Source organism: Rhinolophus hipposideros (genome assembly GCF_964194185.1).
Source record: "Rhinolophus hipposideros genome assembly, chromosome: 20".
Lineage (NCBI taxonomy): Eukaryota > Metazoa > Chordata > Mammalia > Chiroptera > Rhinolophidae > Rhinolophus > Rhinolophus hipposideros.
In genome coordinates, this window is record NC_138066.1 from 24,175,164 (window position 1) to 24,181,137 (window position 5,974).

Consider the following 5,974-nt stretch of genomic DNA (forward strand, 5'->3'; position numbering starts at 1 on the left):
ATATAAGTTCATTGATTAGACAGTGTTTCTGCGCCCCTGGCCTGAGAACTCAATGCTAACCTAGTAAACCTAGCGAACACATTCCCCATGCTGAGAATGGTGGGCGTGAGGGTGGGTGGGGAGAATTCCGTCCTCTGTTCACTCAGGCCACAGGCGATGTGGTCACCGTGGCTATGAGCACTCTGTACTCTGCAGCCAGCCATTTTGTTTTCATGGAAAAAGCCCAGTACACCAGGAAGATGTGTGGTGGCAGTGGGAACACAACACAGAAAAGGTCTGTGTTACAGCCAGAGAACACCCAGGACCTCAGGGTCAGCAGCTAGACCCCTTCCCAAAGCTGATTGGATTCCTCCCAAGGTTGCCAGGACTTTGGGCAGAGGGTAAGATTTCAGGCCTTAGCTGCTTTCTTCTTCCCCCCAGAAGAAGATAACTGTCAATGGCTGACTTTTCTATTCTAGACCTGTTTTATTTCATAGTTTTTAACATGTTTTTTTAAAAGAAAAGAAACAGAAAGGAAAAAAAGAATGGCAAAATGTTGACAGTGGTTATCACTTTTCTTTCCTTTGCACCCTGTTGTGGTCGCCAAATTCCCTAAAAGGAGGACATTTCACTCTGAGGCAGCAGCCAACACCACAGACAACTGAACAATGGACGAGTGTTTGGCTCCAGTATTTTTCAGCTAAGTGCCTTTTTGTCTAAATCACTGGGTTCACTGATTTGTTTTCGAGTAAATCTATTTATATGTAGTGTCTTAAATGCTTCCCAAATATTTAATGACCTGATGAAGTAAACGAGTATTATTTTGCTCATTTTACAGATGAGAAAACTGAGGCCCAGAGAGGCTAAGTTGCCCTAGGTAATACCCAAGCCTCATGGATCCAGAGCCATTACCCACTGCACCACACTGCCCCCTAGGCCTCTCTGGGCCAAAATGAGTGGAGCCAACAGCCCGCCCCATGCTGGCAAGGAGGTGACAATTGCACTTAAGTTTCAAGATTCTGGGGCCTGGCATCTGGAAGCCATCAGAATCTAGAAGTCTGCAGAGGCCATTTCCTAGTTGTGTGAACTTGAGAAAGTCCCATTTCTTCCCCAAGCCTCCGTTTCCTTATTTGTAAAATGGGTGTCTTTTCCTATTGCTCAAGGCTGTTATGAGCTCAGGTATGTCAGCATGCTTCAGAAACTGTGATGTGTGCATGTAGGCAGGAAATCAAAGGAGAGAGGGGGTGCCATGTGAACAAAGGTGCAGAAGTGGGACTGTGAAGGCCATTTCATTGTGAGGGAGCTGTGTGCAGGGGAGTGTGGTTCCTGACAAGTGGAACTAGGGTGGAAGGAGTTTGTTATTAAACCTTGGAGGGCTTTAATGTCAGATGATAAGTTGGATGAGTTTGGATGCTATTGACATTGGGATGGGGAGGGAGGGCGGTGAAGGGGAGTCCAAGGCAGGAATCCAGCGTGGTGGCAGGTTATCTTCAGCCTCTCATCTGGGCCTCATCTGGGGCTAACTGAGTCTGAGACAGAGCCCCCCAGGATGGGCTCTCTCGCTGAGGGCTCCAGTGATGAGCAGGGACTTGCTGGCAAATGTTAGTCAATGTCCGTGAGAGGGGAGGAAGGTACGGGAGGCAAGAACTATCACTCTTTCCAGAAGCCCAGGGAAATCAGAGTTCAAGCCTCTCTCATTTGGTGGCCTCTCCCAATTTACTGTAGCTATGTGATCTGCGAAGTAGGTAAAGCTTTCTATCCCCTGCACTCAGTCTGCTCTTCCTAACGTCCCTAGTGACCTCTAATTGCTCCCCTCCCCTAATCATTTACTTTCTCCTTCTTGACAGTTTTGCCAGTATTTTACACTGCTGGCCTTTCCCTTGCTCTGAAAAAGTTCTTTTTCTGCCAGGACTGTGCTCTCTCTTGGCCAGTCTAATTGATTTCTCTTGGGTCGCTTTGCTGGTTTCTTTTTCTCCTTTTCACACCCTCCAAGATTCTATTTTTGGTCTCCTTCTTTTATCTTGCTATGAATTCTCCCTTAGTGTCTTCATCAACTACAAGTATGAACCCCCACTGTGCACTGATGTGTTCCAAATCTTCAGCTCTTGTGTTTCCAACTTCAGTCTCATCATGATTGAAACTAAACTTATCTCTGCCCACACCTACTGCCTCTTGTCTCACTTAATGTCATCACGACCAGATAGGGCTCTGTTGTCAAAACTGTTGAAATGCACCTGGCTGGCTTCAGCACAGAGGGGATTTATTGGAAGGACAAAACAACTCATCAACTTGAAGGAAAGGCTGATGGTCCAGGCTCAGAAATGGTGGAGGCCAGAGTAGCTCTGGGGAGCTGAGCAGTGGGAGCAGGTGAATGGCTCCTTTAGGATGTGAAGGCTGAAGAATGTAGTATAAGAATGTTACCTACCATATAATGTGTGTTGAATATTAAATGGACTGTATGGGTAAGGAAGCTCAGACTCAAAGAAGATGATTCAACTCCTATCCCTTCTTTCTTTCTGCCCTTATACTCAAGATGAGAATTCTAGAAAGAGAGCATTTAAAATGAACTTGGCTGAGGGTGGGCAGAGCCCCTTCACTTATAGTCCCACCAAACTGTACCCAATGGGAATGATTCTTTCCCCTAAAACTCAACTGGGGTTCTGAACCTGAAAAGGGAGAGTGGACCCTGAGGGTGCAAAATCACAAGTATCTATCATATTCCTGCCTGAGACATTTTTAACTCCTGTCTCTTTCCTACTCCGCTCCTCGTAAATATTGTTCTAATGATTTCCCTGGCTTCATAACTGGTCTGCTTGCTGCCACTCCTCACCCAAAAATCTTCCCACCCCACCGCCAGTCATCTAAAATACAAATCTTATCAGTCCAACCCCATTCCCTGCTAAAAACTCTTTATGGCTTCCCATTGCCCTTAGATAAAAACATTTTGTTGTTTGTTCGTTTCAATTCAACTTTTATTACCCGCATAATATGCAGGGTGTGTAGAAAAAAAGCCTTTTATCAGCCAACTATATGAAAAGAAACACTGCAACAGTCCATGTATCCAAAATGGGCAAAAGCAAAAGCCTAGCTTCCCCTGAAGAAACAAAAATCCTTCAGACCTACGAAAAGGACAACAGCACTAATTTTTTAAAATTGTATTTACTTAGAAGCATTCAGAATGTCAACAAAACAGCTGCAACCTTTTGATTTTCAAGTACAGAGTGGTATTCAGTTAACAGAACAATAATTATGTTGTATAAGCTGCATCAGAGACAACTGAAGGTGAAAAAACGACCATCCCATATATTAATGATTTGGGCTGTGCACCAACAAGAACCTGCTTTAAATACCCATGCCAATTTACAACTCCCACACGGGACCAGGCAAGATTAGTAGCTATTGGAAATGTCACCAGGACAGGGCTAGCTAGCTAAAGACACATTTGGTAGTGTGTTAACAATACCAAAAAAGAAACTGTACAGTTTAAAAACAATTCTTACACAGTCTTACATTTCAATTTCTTTCTTTACAAGGTGTGTAAAGGAGTAGGTGTGTAAAATGTTTTATAGAGAAGAAAAACAAAAACTGTGCTAGAACCAACTTATTCATCACCTTCCTCTTCCTCACCCTCTTCATCTTCCTCCTTTCTCTCTTTTTCTTGCTTTTTTTTCAGCCTTGACGACATCACCCTCACCCCCGTTTTTTTTTTTTTGCATCAGGCTTTTCTTTAGCTTGGTCTGCAGCACTATCCTTTTCATATTTTTTCCTTCAGCTCAGCAGCCTTCTTTTCATAAGGCTGCTTGTCGTCTGCAGGAGTGTTATTCCACATCTCTCCCAGTTTCTTTGCAACATCACCAATGGATAGGCCGGCATACTCTCCTTTGATTTCTGGGTAATATTCAGAACAAAACAAGAAGGCCGAGGGACATTGGGATCCTTGAACTTCTTTTGTTTCCCCTTTAGGAGGGATATAGGTTTTCGTGTTCTTTCAAACGGGCCTCATTCGCCTTTGATATGTCTTCAAATTTTCCTTTCTCTTTATCAGACTTGGTCGTCCACCAATCTGAACACTTCCTAGAAAACTGAGAAGTTGACTGAAGCATCCACGTGCTTCTTCTTGTGCTCTTCCCGGCACGTTTGCACAAAGAATGTTTATGATGACATCTTGCCTCTCGGCTTCTCAGGGTCTCCTTTGCCCATAGGTATTTAGTTATTTTTCCTCAGCAAGGCTCAGAGTCACCCATCGCCTGTCTGGCTCTCACTTGCTCTGGTGCTGTCTCTGTGGAGCTCAATGTACTGCAATGTCTGTCTTGATTAAGTGATTAACATGGTTTACAAGGCCCTTTCCCAAAGTTACATTTCCACAAAGCTTTGTTTTCTATCAGTGCAGCCCCACTGCTCCTCAAACATGACTTCTGTGCCTTTGTACATGCTCTTTCCTTCTTTTGGGATGCCCTTTTCACATCCTCTATCTCTCAGAATCCCATGAATATTCATCTTTCAAAGATGGACTCAGATGTCTTCTGTCATCTCCTCATAGAACACTTCTCAACAAGGCAGGATGAATTAGTCGCTCTTTTGTACCCTCAACACGTTCAATATGGACTTAGATTATCACCTGAAACACATTTTATTACTGCATTTGTTTACAAGTCTGTTTCCCCCACTAGACTGGGAACTCCCCTAAAGTAGGGCCTGAGTTTTCTTCAGCTTCACTCCCCTGGTGCTTAGCACTGTGCTTATTAGCACGTAGTGCTTGGTGAATCTTAAGTGAACTATGCAGATAAGGAAACTGAAGCCCAAAGAGGTTAAGTCACATATCTAGAACAAGTAACCAACCTGATGGAAATGGATTTGGAGACAGAGATGTGATAAATCAGATTGTGCTTTCATAGTCTTGGCAGTTGCTAAAGGTAGTTTGCACCTCCCATCCCGCCCATCAAGGCTCTTTAGAAAAATAGGGCTGAAACTCAAATAGGAGAGATGTAAGTCAAAGATGAGGAAGGTGAACTGACAGAAAGGTGAGCTGACTCAGAATGCAGGGACTTGGCCTCTGGAGGCTTTTAAAAACACAACAGACTTTATCAGGGACCAAGTTAGAACTCTTGTGAGAGGTGGACAAATGGCTGAACTGATGCTGGAACAGGCTGCCTCTTGAGGATGTCCTTGAGGAGTAGAGGAACCAGCCAAAAGACTCCAATGCCTCCAGCCATGTTCCCCTGGAGCTCAAGGATGTTTGGGGGAGGGGAGATGGGTGAGGGAGCCCCTGCTAATTAAGCCTCTACCCAGGAGCGAATGTGAGGCTAATAAGGCCGCCTCATTCCAGGGCACCTCCACACCAAGCCAGCCGGTCTGCCTGTTTATTGCCCGTATGGAGATCATTAATGCCTCCTGACACTGGGGTCACTCCTGGGGTCAATCCCCAAGCCCGTTCTGCAAAACAAGGGGAAATGAACTTCCCAGCACATGTGGCTCAGGCTTGGTGGGGAGGGGGCCTCCTGTCACCCCGCACCTCAGCTCTGGGAGAGATCAGCACCCCAGGCTGTCGGACCCCCCAACACAATCCCTGCTGTCCAAGCTGGATTCTGGGGGAGCGGTCCTGGGGAAGGGAGAAGGGTAGGCCGTCGTCTGGGCCGGGACAACCCCCACTGAGGCTGTCCAAACCGACAGACGGTCACTAATCCCCTGGCGACGGGCTGGGGTGGTGTCTGGGAGCTGCAGCTGCAGCTCTACAGGGGCCGGGCTCCGGCCACAGGTGGCGGGAAGGCCCAGGCCAGGCGGCCACGTGAGCGTGAGCTGCGGACTCGGCGCCACCCTCGCCCACTCCCCCCTCGGTGATTGGGCCCCATACCTCTCTGGAATCCAAGATGGCGGAGGGGGGCGGGATTCCGCGCCAACTGAAGCTGCGATTGGTAAAGCCCAGGCCCTTTGAGCTGAAGGATGGCCTCAGTAGCCACTCAGGGAGTTCCCGGTGGGGTGGTGGGCTCTCAGCTGT

General features: G+C 46.7%; 1 pseudogene across 1 annotated transcript; it reads right to left on the minus strand.

The window, feature by feature from the left end:
* Positions 1–3,669: 3,669 nt before the first annotated feature.
* LOC308488341 (high mobility group protein B1-like) lies at positions 3,670–4,179 on the minus strand (annotated as a pseudogene). Its single transcript has one exon. The product of its transcript is annotated as a high mobility group protein B1-like (transcript).
* Positions 4,180–5,974: the final 1,795 nt, after the last annotated feature.